This window comes from Temnothorax americanus, unplaced genomic scaffold (assembly GCF_048541705.1).
Source record: "Temnothorax americanus isolate GAGA-0224 unplaced genomic scaffold, ASM4854170v1 Scaffold22, whole genome shotgun sequence".
Taxonomy (NCBI): domain Eukaryota; kingdom Metazoa; phylum Arthropoda; class Insecta; order Hymenoptera; family Formicidae; genus Temnothorax; species Temnothorax americanus.
Window position 1 is genome coordinate 3289733 of NW_027509360.1, and position 12066 is coordinate 3301798.

General features: G+C 39.1%; 2 protein-coding genes across 5 annotated transcripts in view; one reads left to right on the top strand and one right to left on the bottom strand.

Moving 5' to 3' along the window:
• Positions 1–12066, bottom strand: part of Stet (stem cell tumor) — a 374089-nt gene that overhangs the window by 177053 nt on the left and 184970 nt on the right. The window lies entirely within an intron of this gene.
• Positions 1–12066, top strand: part of LOC143898154 (uncharacterized) — a 185999-nt gene that overhangs the window by 24255 nt on the left and 149678 nt on the right. The window lies entirely within an intron of this gene.

Genomic DNA, 12066 nt, shown 5'->3' on the forward strand with positions numbered 1-12066 from the left:
TGCCGCTGTCTCTCGCACCTTCTCTCATCATGACCCGCCGTTTTCACGGTCGTTTTCGACACCCATGTCGCATCGCCCACTTCGCGATGTCTTCACTTTCTTACCAGATTTACCGTAAACTATTTGCCTCGGATGATAATAATGCAGACTTACACACATACATATGTCGCGAGACCACGATAACGCCGGTTATCTCGGATTTACATGATTATTGTAATCTATTAATAATCAAGCGATAAGTATGAATGTTAAGATAACAAAGCCAATATTATAAAAGTAATTCGTAAAAGAAATTAAATTATCTTATGAAATAAATTTAAGTTGACTAAATAATTTGCATCAATCTGCATTTACATAAGATAAATTAAAAATAATACAAATGTACACGGTATTGAATAACATAAATATTGGAGAAATGACGATGTGCAATATTAACTAACTTGAAAATTGAGGATTCTAAAATAATATACAAATGTAATATATCTCCATTAATTTAACTTATTGCTGTTTCAACTATTAATACAATCCTTCTATATTAGTTTCCCCTTTCATTCTCTCTCTAATTATTTTATTAATTTATCTAATAATTTAATTAAAAGCGAATAATCACGATACCTCCGTTTTAACTGCATGACAATTGATTAAGCGGGTCAACGTTCTCGTTTCATCTGTAATTTATTTAATCGCAATTCTTACTGTCTCGCGACGACTTCCCTTTTGGTAAAGGGATTACTATTCACTGGCAAACATATTAAGCTGTTCTAGGTGAAATCATCCGGTATACTCGACGTGCAAATTTCGTTCCCAGAGGGGACGACCGGAATTAACGTCAACCGCTGCGGGCAATCGAGAAAGTTTGACTTTGAATCTTGTCGCGATTCCAGGAAAATTAACTAACGGCAACAGTTCCGCTCTTTCGTTTCCCTGCAGTTGTAACGTAGATGCGTGCATACGAGAAATAACATTGCCGACGTCGTATTACGATTCGAGTTAGCAGAGTTAACTAAATTTATTTCGAAATTATATACAAATACTTAAATATGTAAGTACTGAACATTTCATGGACTGCAATTTGCATTGAATGTAGGGTATCAAAAAAAAACTTGAACAATTAATTCACTAATGATTTATTTTACGAACAATTAAAATGCATACATTCTCTAATAAAATAATTTGTTATTATAACGGTACTTGCACAAATAATTGACGAATCACGTTTTCGCGATATTCTTTTTGATAATATTCCGATAATATAACACAAATTTTTATCGAGAACTCTAATAAAAAAGAAATGAATGAAATCAGTAAGGTATAAATATAATGAAAGCGATTTGCATTTACAATCGGAAATTCTTTTTGTGCCCATTTTTCTTTGCCGCGTCGATTGTCTCCTTTCCATCAGGCGAGCAGCAGGAATTTTATTTTGTCCATATAGCTGTTACGTTTACATATTCATAGGACGCGGCCAAAAGTGATGTACGCAAGTGGAGGCGCGCAAGTGGACTAGACGAACGAGTTTCGCGACGATTTCGTGCTCGTTGCATCGAGCGTGTGCCGATAATTCATTCGTGGATGCACACTCGCGCGCTATGTAACGGGTGACCTCACCCCGGGCTAGTCGTATACACCGAGCGGATGTGTATTAATGACCGACCAGAGTTTAAAATACTCTCGAAAACGAAGCGATCCGATGCTTGCAGCGCGCAGCGGCGTGGCGTTTCATATGCGCGCGACACGTTTTTCCTTCCAGTGACGCATCGCTGGCGCAATGGACCCATATAAAAATGAAGTGGCTTTTACGGTGGTTTTATGGGAACGTTATGTTAGCTGTTAGATAAAGGGACGATGGTTGTTTCGAAACAAAAAGAAAAAAAATTCTACGCTAGAAACAATTTCTCTATGTTCCCCTATTGTTCCCAAAATTTGCATTTTCCTCAAATAATTCATTTAACTCTACCTCGAGCTTAGGAATTATAAATAATTGTATGAAAAGTGTCAACGAGAGAGGAAGAGAAAACACATTTCCCGCTCTACTAACAATTTAGGCATCTTTCAAACGCACGAGTGCTATATCGACACTTGTCAATCACGTATCTATGCGTACGCGTTTCCTGTTACGCGTGTTTCCCATTTTTCCTCTTCATCTCGATGGTTCATCGCTTGTCTCTTTCTGGCCTTCCTTTGTTGCTCCTTTTTTGCTGGGCGAACGATAAATCCGCGGCCTATAAATCAGCGGCCATTCCTGGCCGGAACTTTTTGACAAGGCAATTGGGAATTGTTTGGTAAACGACGGTGGCGGGAACCGAAAAATCATGAGGTACGCGCTTTCTGCCATGCCGCACTCTCATTCAATCCATATCCCAAACGAGCGAAGCGGCCTCGCCCCGGTTTTATTTATCGCGAATTCGCGGAATTTCGCCCCGGCCCGGAATTCGGTCGCTCGACCATCGTGCCGAAATTTTCGCCCCGAAATTTTCTCGCGTCCTATAAATCGCATGAACGATAAATAGGTCGACGACAGATTTAATTACCGGTTAACCCCCGCCCCGGCGGATTTACCGCTTAGATTTGCACGGAACATACGACTGAAGTCTGATTACGAGCGCTTAGTTTCGCGCGCCGGAAGCACAAAACCGTGGATTTTATTTTCTCGAATTGCATTCGAGGAAAAACAATCAGTGTAGAGAAGTTATACGTGAGGTAAATAACTATATTCAACTTTATGACACGAAATAATTTTTTTCCCACTTTTTGTCACAAATCGAAACTATTACACATTCATTGTAAGACTTCAGAAAATGTTTATATTAATATTATTCGTTCGACTTGTATAAAGTACAACGAGCATATACAATCAACATTCCGCAGTCCTCGCTTGTTTCCAGTCAAAGTTAAATAAAGTTAATCAAAAATAATTTCATGTTGTAAACTTAGAAGGGAGATACTATATGCGGCATATAATTGTGTGACATAGTTAAATATTCTGATTAGCTAACTGTTTACTCAATTATCTCGAAGAGTATTTGTCTCATCAACCCGACCAAACGCAATCAGCAAATCGAAACTCGTTTATTTCGTCTTATCGAGAGCTAGCCCGATCGAATGATCGGCGCGGCGCGGGCGGCGAAAAATAAGTCCGACTGACGGCAACTTGACGTATCTCCAGCGGGCGGTCTATAATTCGTTCGGACTAAGATACACTGGGGAGGAAGGATCGAGTATGGTAGAACATCGGATCGGAGAAAGGAGAGAAGCGGAGAGAGGGAGAGAGGCCGAGATAGACAGAGAGTGCGACGAAGGAGAGCAGGGTACGATTTGGGTTAGCGCCAGCAACGCCGGCAACGACGCCGAGCGACGTCGGGGGTTCGTCACTTGGCGCCGCAATTGCTACGGTATGGTCGTGCCATAAAAGCCGATTCACATCGCCGAAGACGAGGGATCGCACGGCTGTTACCTTCGGGCATTCGACGAGCTGATTATTCGCGTTCGCATGCGAGTAATACAAAATAGGCATAGGGTGCGTACGTGAGAAATGTACGTGACAAAACGATGTGAAACGATGCTACTACATCATGACTTTAATTTTAACGACGGATACGTTGAACGCGATGCTGATTTTTGCTCAGAAAACATTTCCTTAGACAAATTATTTAAGATTTTTTATTTTCCGAGTTAGATGTTTTCGCGATTAAGTTTATTATAGTATTATATTGAAGCGAATTCTATTTGAAATTAACTAGAAGATTTTGTTATATCTACAAATTTTATTTTATTCTTCTACAATAATTTACAAATTGAGTATCACTATAGCAACAGTTTGTTTTAAGATAAAAAAATCAATATCTGATTAATTAAAATCTATTAAACGAAAATCAATAAAGCAAGAATCACGAGTGCAAATTTAGAGATCTTACAATGGCGATTGCTCCATAATTACATAAATTACTTGAAAAAATTTTGTTTTAATACGACCACTCAATAATAAAAATTTAAATCATCCTTTATTGCAAACGCAGAGAGAAATATGTTTCCGAAATAAATGTGTAGGACGAATCGGGCTTAACACCGTGGAAAGAAAGAGAGAGAGAGGAGACAGCTTTTTCTCCCGTTCTTTTATTTCGCCTTCTTGTCGTATCTACTGCGGACTCACCAAAGTCCCCTTACTATAAATAGAACCGACTGTCTGACTATATGTCTGCTATGTCGCAAAATGTACGAGTGGCGCACGAGTTCCTAGTCTGCAGAGGCGTCTCGACGCTCGTCACGATCGAGATAATCTGGAGAAACGCACTACGACTGTTATACTTAGCAAAGCGCGTCTGCGGTGTAATGAGAGGTCAAGGATTGATTGGCCACGACACGTCTAACGCGGATGTTGAATCACTGATTGAAGATTCGAATGCACAATTTTAACGAAAATATCGAGGAAAGCGGGTATATGCAATTGCCATTTTTATATGTATTCTTTTTCTAAAAAAAAGTTATTTACTTTTTTAAGGATAAATAAAAGTTTTCCTTATTTTTAAAGAAAACTTTTATTTATTTTTAAGGAAATTCTTTTCACTTTCGATTATTTATTACATTTATGCAATATGAATCTCATTGAAAGAATTAATAATCAGAAAATTTATAAGTAATGTTATTTATAACGTTACGAGAGAATTAATTCAAATTAATTTATTTATATTAATAGTGTTAATATTATATATAATAATGACATTAATAGTGTAGTATTTGTATCATAAAGTGAGAAGTAAATACAAAAATGATATCCGATTACGTCAAACTTTCACCACGACAATGGACGACTATCGAGCTAATAGTCATGAGAGTCGCATCAATTTTCCATGATATCGTCAGCGAAGTTCGGTAGATCGAAAATTAATAATTTCAAAGTCTTTCAAACTTTCTTCGTGGCTTCTACAAGATCGTCTGTTACTTTCAACTTCTTCTGTCAACAGGAATAGTTAGTTTATCCAAGACTTCGATAACGTAGTTCTTGACGGTCCATGAAAAATTGATAAGCGCGCTATGCAACAAATGCGCCAGCGAAATCTTTGACGGCCCTTCAAGAACACAAACGTGTTCTCGACGTGCACGCAACCGAGCGTCAACTAGTGATATAGCACTGATATTCTCTTGTAAAGTTATTGAACACCACGACACAACGGATCATGCAACGTGTATTAATCTTTCTCAAGTTTCCGAAGTATCGCGGTCTACTTATAGACTTAAGTCTACTTATAGCATGCAACTTCAAAGTATATGCGGTCCGCTTATTTTCTTAAGAGTCTTTTGTACAGACGTATTACTTATCATTCACAAAAATCTATTATCCCAAAAATCCTCAAGAATCTATCATCGGTTTTTTAAAGTCACATATATCGCGCTCTGTTTTTAATACTTCTTCGTTTATCGTAGAAGATTATTGGCTTCAGAACCCAGAGAAATAATTTGACGGGGCCATTATTAATGTTAATCCATCGACTATTCGCAGCTGACAGTTTATCGGGAATCCGTTTCGATCGTTTGTCTTATATCACCTGCATGTTAAGAGCCTGTCGCGCGGTGCGCTATTCACACGACGGAATATTTATTCACGAACGAGATAGGTAGACAGGTTGGCTAGATAGGTCAGGGGTGAACGGGACGTAACACGTGCACACGCGATATTTGCCGGTTCGCGGGGAGCGCAGTTGGGGAGGTAACTGGGATATGGGCCGAACGAGATCTACCTGGTGTCTGTGAGACAAATGTATAACTTCTTATATGACTCCGGTCTTGTTCCCACGGGAGCCGTGACTAAGAGATATCGCGACCGCCTATACCAACTCGATAAGACTTGTCATGGATATCTGCGTTTACGATCCCTTTTCCAGGTGTATAATAAAATAAGAAACATCTCTCCGATTATTTCGGTCCACTCCTAAACTTCTTTTTTCTTTAATATGATATTAAATAACCATGTTTCTCTCACGATCGCGTATACGAAATACGGAAATTTAAAAAAGGCTTAAAGGAAATAATTTCTTACGCGCTTTTTGTAGCAAATATATCAAGATCTTCACATTTATCTTTTTCCCTTTCGTATTACGAATGACACGCGAAATTGGATTGCATGATAGAAGAATACGGCGTGACAACGACGAATTATGGATATGAGAACGACGCTTTTCAGCGGCGCAATGCCAAGGAGGGTCCGATCTGGAATAGGTCGGATATCGATTGTGAATGCTTTCAGCTGTAGGGCCACTTTGGGAATTCATGACGCGGTAGTATCATCGCGACTTGGATTCCTCGCCTCGCGGGCAATATAAAGTGCATAGCTCGATGTGTATACGTACTCGTGACACAGTTGGGGTGGTGTAACGTGGGAAGCAAGTCGAAAAAGTACGATGTGTTTTGCGAGATTTGATATTTCCTAATTTGAGCGTTAGTTCAAGATGCGTTAGATGTAGATAATTTAGTTTGTGATTTACATTAGTTAAATCTTAAATGTTAAAATGTACCGTGTCTCGTAAAAATTTACTTGATGCGAATTTCCCGTACTTTAAACTCACTGCATTCCATAATTTAACATATTTCACTTTCAAAATGAATGGCTTACACGCGAGATATATTTTAAAAATTCATCTCTTTAAATATGGATTACTGCCTGGCAGGATACATCTATACCATGGAAAATTTATGTTACATTTCTCCAACTGCCACATACCGTTTAGTTGAATTGTCAAAAAATAGTTCCTCTGCATTACGTTACATTCAATTTTAAAATCCAATCGTCGCCAGATGTACGACAGTGCTCATATATAAATAATAGGTCAAAAATTCAGAATCGTTGATACTCAAAAGTTATCTTTCGTACTTTCCGAGAGGCGACGTAATTACTTTTATCCTTATTACCTGCGAGGGCAATTATCTCTAGTCTTGTAATAGTTTCGCCGGCTTTAACTGATCATCTCACGGTACGCGTCAGAAACTTATAATCTCGGAGCTCCGTTCATTTGCTGCGCAAGACAGACACGATAATACACCGCGTACGACGTATTAGCTCTGTTATCCTCATTGGTGGAGGATCAGAGAGCAGCCCTTCGAAGGAAGGAGGAAGCGAATCTTTCTCGGCCGGAACGGCGGTGGCTGGCAGTGATGGAACGACGACGGGCAAGTAGGACAACGGTGGGAGTATGACTTTGAGCGCGGTGTCAAATCGAGGGGGAAGACCCCGATGCGGAGCACTCGGGGAGTGGGTGAAAAGGTCGGGTGAATGCTTGCCTGCCGGGGTCGTCCAACCCCCGGCCTGCCACCGTCACCGATAAAGGATGCGCGTCGCCAACCCTCTTTTCTTGCTCGTGACAGTTCGTTTTATATACCCACGAAGTACCTTTTCGCTTCCTAATTTTCTACGTCTTGCCGAGCCACACGACGTTGACAACTCGACTTGGCTTGACAACGAACGTTTGCTTTCAGGGTTATTAGTAACATAAGATTGATCGCGGCAATAACATTTTATTGTGCGGTGACACGCACATGCTAAGGCAGCTAAGGTACAAAACTTAATTTAATTTTCTGATAGAAATTTGTTTTCGTGTTTTTTGTGGCTTCTATCCTTGAAGTCCCTCTTTTCAGACGTTTAGTAATATATCATAAATAATAATTAAACATTATTTCGCAATAAAATATTAAAATTGATAACTATTAATTACACATGATATTACTTTGAGTAATGATAATTTATTACGCTACCCTATACGTATATATTTATCCAAAGATTTTAATTGTCCTATTTAATCTCTAAATTAATCTCATGTAAATCGCATTTGATATAATTTCATACTGGTGCTTCATAAGTAGTGTGAAAGTCATTCATGCGTTAATTGGCATTATATCTTTGTTGATCTCGGTTATACGTCGTAAATATTACGAGACTTTGCTTACGAGGCATTAAGCTCTCGGAGCTATTACGCGCCGAGATTTAAGTGCTGCGTACCCATTTACAACCCAGGTAACCCTGCTCTCTCGCGACAGCTAGTATAGAGAGAGAATGAGAAAGAGCCGTGCCGGGCACAAACACAGAGCCGCGAGAGCTATCTGAGCGTATTAATTCCGTAATTAGGTTAAATCACCTGCCACGTCAATGTAATTACTCTCGGCGATGCAATATTGTGGTCGCGCGGTATTTCGTTCAATTCCATTAACGCTAACAAGTACAACCGTCGCACGCTCTTCCGGAGTCTGTCGACTCTAGCCAGGTGACATTAATGCATCTCGTCGACAACCGCCGGCAGCGATAGAGGAATTAATTAACAGCCAGCTCAAACGAACCTTCGGTAAACACTCGAAAGTAACTGCATGACTTCCTGTTCGTTGCTCGCGTGGCTTCTCTCTTTCTCTCTCTCTTTCTCTCTCTCTGTCTCTTTATCTCTCTCACACGTGCAAAACGTGCGTACGTGTTCGTGTTTGCTCGCTTATACCTACGAACGTGCGCACCCGCGCCTTGCCAGGGCTCAATTACGAGCTTTAATAAAGATTGTGAAATCAGTTAGCACGATCTGTCCATGATTAAAAGCAAACTTAGCCGACGTGATGTGCGCCCGTTTAGTGGCGATCCGCCCCGATCTCCGCCCGTTTCGCTTTTATCGCCCACTTTCTTCTCCCATCATCCGGAGACTGCACTCTCCCGGTCACCGTCAGACCATTAATCTCTGTGAGATTATCGGCAAACGCAATTCGCCCTTTAGAACATGGACGATTAATTTAAGGAATTTTGCGTAATCTGTTGGCACGAAATGTTCGCTGCAGTAATAGGCCTTACTTTTCGTTTATTTGTGATAAAAATGTTTGTGCAAACGTTTTAAATGAAATTAGATCAACGCACTGAAATTTGCAAATGTGATTGTCGAAATTTAAATTTGAAATTTTTTCAAGGTAAATTCAATTGGTTGTCTTTTTTTCTACAGTTTATTAATCTTTTGTATTAAACAACTTGATAATTAAGTTTTAAATTATTTATCATACAGTCAAAGAAAAATTTAATTAAAACTGATATACTTCTTCAGATAATAATGAAGATTAATATGCATACTGTATCACTATTAATTCATGATTGATTCGCTAACAGTTTTAACGTTCAAATTATTAATTAGATTTTAATGTTTATATTAATTATTCATATAGAATGAATAACACAGTAGCTTAGCAAAAAAATATAAGAATCTCATTGATTTTCATTTACGCGAGTTATGACTATAATTTGGAATTTACCTGTCGCGTGCCAAAATTAATGTTTCTTCACTTCAGCTTCATAAGTTAATTCATATCTTTGCCTCTATTTATTTATATGTTTTATTTCATGAACATCATTCGTACACCATTGAACATCATCGTTAAGATGTCATTATTATATGAATTAATGAAGATTGACGTTTGATATTTTTCATTTTTGGTGTCTCGAAGTAATGCGGTACAAAGTCGCTGAAAGTAAATCGATAACGACTATTAGGACATACCGTATCCTAAATCGATGGATCCAAGTTGGAACCTTCGTAGGATAAGACGATGCGATGTCGCGCTTAGATAAGCAAACGTTAATGAGAACGCTCCTTAAATGGTCTTGTAGTCATCGGATTCTTGAAGGGTTCCCACCCCGAAAGAGCAGGCCTGAGATGGGCAAATCTTCTGGGTCGATGCACGCGATAATTACATCTACGATAAGCCGGATATATTCGATAGGTCGCGATTTTAATTATCACGGTTGAGAGGATTTGAAAAAGAAAAATTATGTCGCGTAATTGAGTGTAAAAATTAAAATTCTTAAAAAAAGAAATTATTTTTCTGAATATTTTACTTTTTCTCGAAAGCAACAGAGATCTCTTTTGCAATGTTTGCACAAAGTTAGGGTAAAATAAGAAACTGGGAAAAACACGTGTCACTCTGAAGAACTGCATAATAGACGAGCAAACATCCGCACCGTATCGTTGATCCGATTAAATATTTGCCGATGGTTTTGAGAATTGATAAGATCGTGCGAAAACTTACAATCCCCCAATACGAACCGAAGGGTAGCAAGAATTATCCTGTAGAGCCACTCTGAGGCGAGTCATCCCCCGTGAAATTTGAAGCGCGTCCCTACCTTTTGAAGGACCTGACGTCGAGCTCCTTCGGCGTAATCTCATCTTTCGACGGATACTCCAACGTGATTTATTCGGATTAAACGATTCCCCGTTTCCCCGTCTGGCGCTTATCCATCCACCCACGTCCTTCATCGTCGTTATTAAAGATCAGCGTGAAATTTTTCTCCCTTGCCGACCTCGCGACCCTCACGCTCGCTGCTCACATATCGAAAACTCGCGTTCTCCAGTGGTGGCAAAAGGAATTCGCGCGAGAAGGGATGGGGGTAGGAGAAATGACTACAGAAATTAAATTACGTTTCTGAGAAAAATTCCGTTCGGGCCAGAAACGGATAAAAAGACGTAGCGTGTTTGTCAAACACGCGGCGACAATTTTGGCCGCATCCTTTTGTCTCCTGAAGCTACTTTAATGTATTTCCCGGTTGCGGCGAATGCTCACTTGCACTTCCGAGGACGCGAATATTCGTGATTTCACGGGGGCATGAAGGAGATAACGTTAACCACGAATATCTGGATACTATGCTCGACGAAGGACGAAACGGGTAAAAGGTTGATGAAAATTCATGAAGGCCGTGACCGTTATCATAATATATTCCGTGTTACAAATTACGTTGTCTCTACTATTAACTAGCGTAATAGTGCTCGAACTTTGTTGGGACGTGTACGGCTATACGGACACGACGCTTATCCTTCGCGAGATCACTCGCAGTGAGTCAAATTCGCCCTTATATTTACAATTAGTATTAGACATTTACAATTAGTGGAACCTGAAGCTTGACATTTCGATATGTCTTTAACACGAAAATATTTTGCATCACTATTATTTCTCGTAATTTTGTTTTATAAATTTTAACAAATATAAATTGTAAAAGCGTTCTATGATATTATTCAAATTAATCAATCAAACTGATCAATCTTTTATTTTATTTCGTCTATAATAGTTAAAATTTAAAATAAGAATTATGTACAATTTTAATATAAAATATAACGATGAACAAATAGCAGAAATCATTATTTCCTGTTAGTACACTAAGAGAAATTACGTAGAACATCTGTATTTATGTAGCGTATAAAACTTTATCCGTATAATAGAGAAGAGAGAGAGAGAAGGAGAAAGAGAGTGAGAGAGAGAGAGAGAGAGAGAGAGAGAGAGAGAGAGAGAGAGAGAGAGAGAGAGAGAGAGAGAGAGAGAGAGAGCTATCTTAATGGTGTCACCGTCGAATACTAATGCGTGTTTCAATTAAACTCCGCAAACATTGTGGCGTTTCTATTGCCATTTGCCTAATTATTTAGCCAATGAGCTTGATACTGCACGCATAACGACGCTCCGCAAACACTAAAGAATATACACCAAGTGGCGTATAATTGCAGGTAATACCGCGTCGCGGTGAGACAAAGTTCTAGCGCACAATAGTGGAAGACATTTGAGGGTCTTTGGCCGAATTAGGGTCGAGGAAAGATGTCATCGCGGGGATACAATAATGATACACATTAGCTCTTGAGGTTAAGAGCCTTATCGAGCAGCTCTCTCTCTCTCTCTCTCTCTCTCTCTCTCTCTCTCTCTCTGGGAAGCCCTCGTATAAATAAATTACTTTTGTTTTGACGTTTGTACACGCCGATAGGCGAAGTTGTTAAAGAAGGCTCGAAATAGCGTACACGAATGGGGATTCCCCGCGTTATCAGCATTCTTCCTTTGCTTCTGTCGCGCTTTAATCGCGCGCCACGCATCTATTTCCCTGTTATTTCTCGTTAATGAATATTTTATTAAATTATAGTGATAGCCTAAATGATAAAAGCTACTTTATAATGGAATTCTATTTGCTATAAACACGTGTATTATTTTAAATTTTATCAGAAGTACCGTAACATTTTAGAGAAAAATTGTGATACATGTTATCTTTAGTGTGTTTTAAAATGCAATTTATAAATGAATCGTACA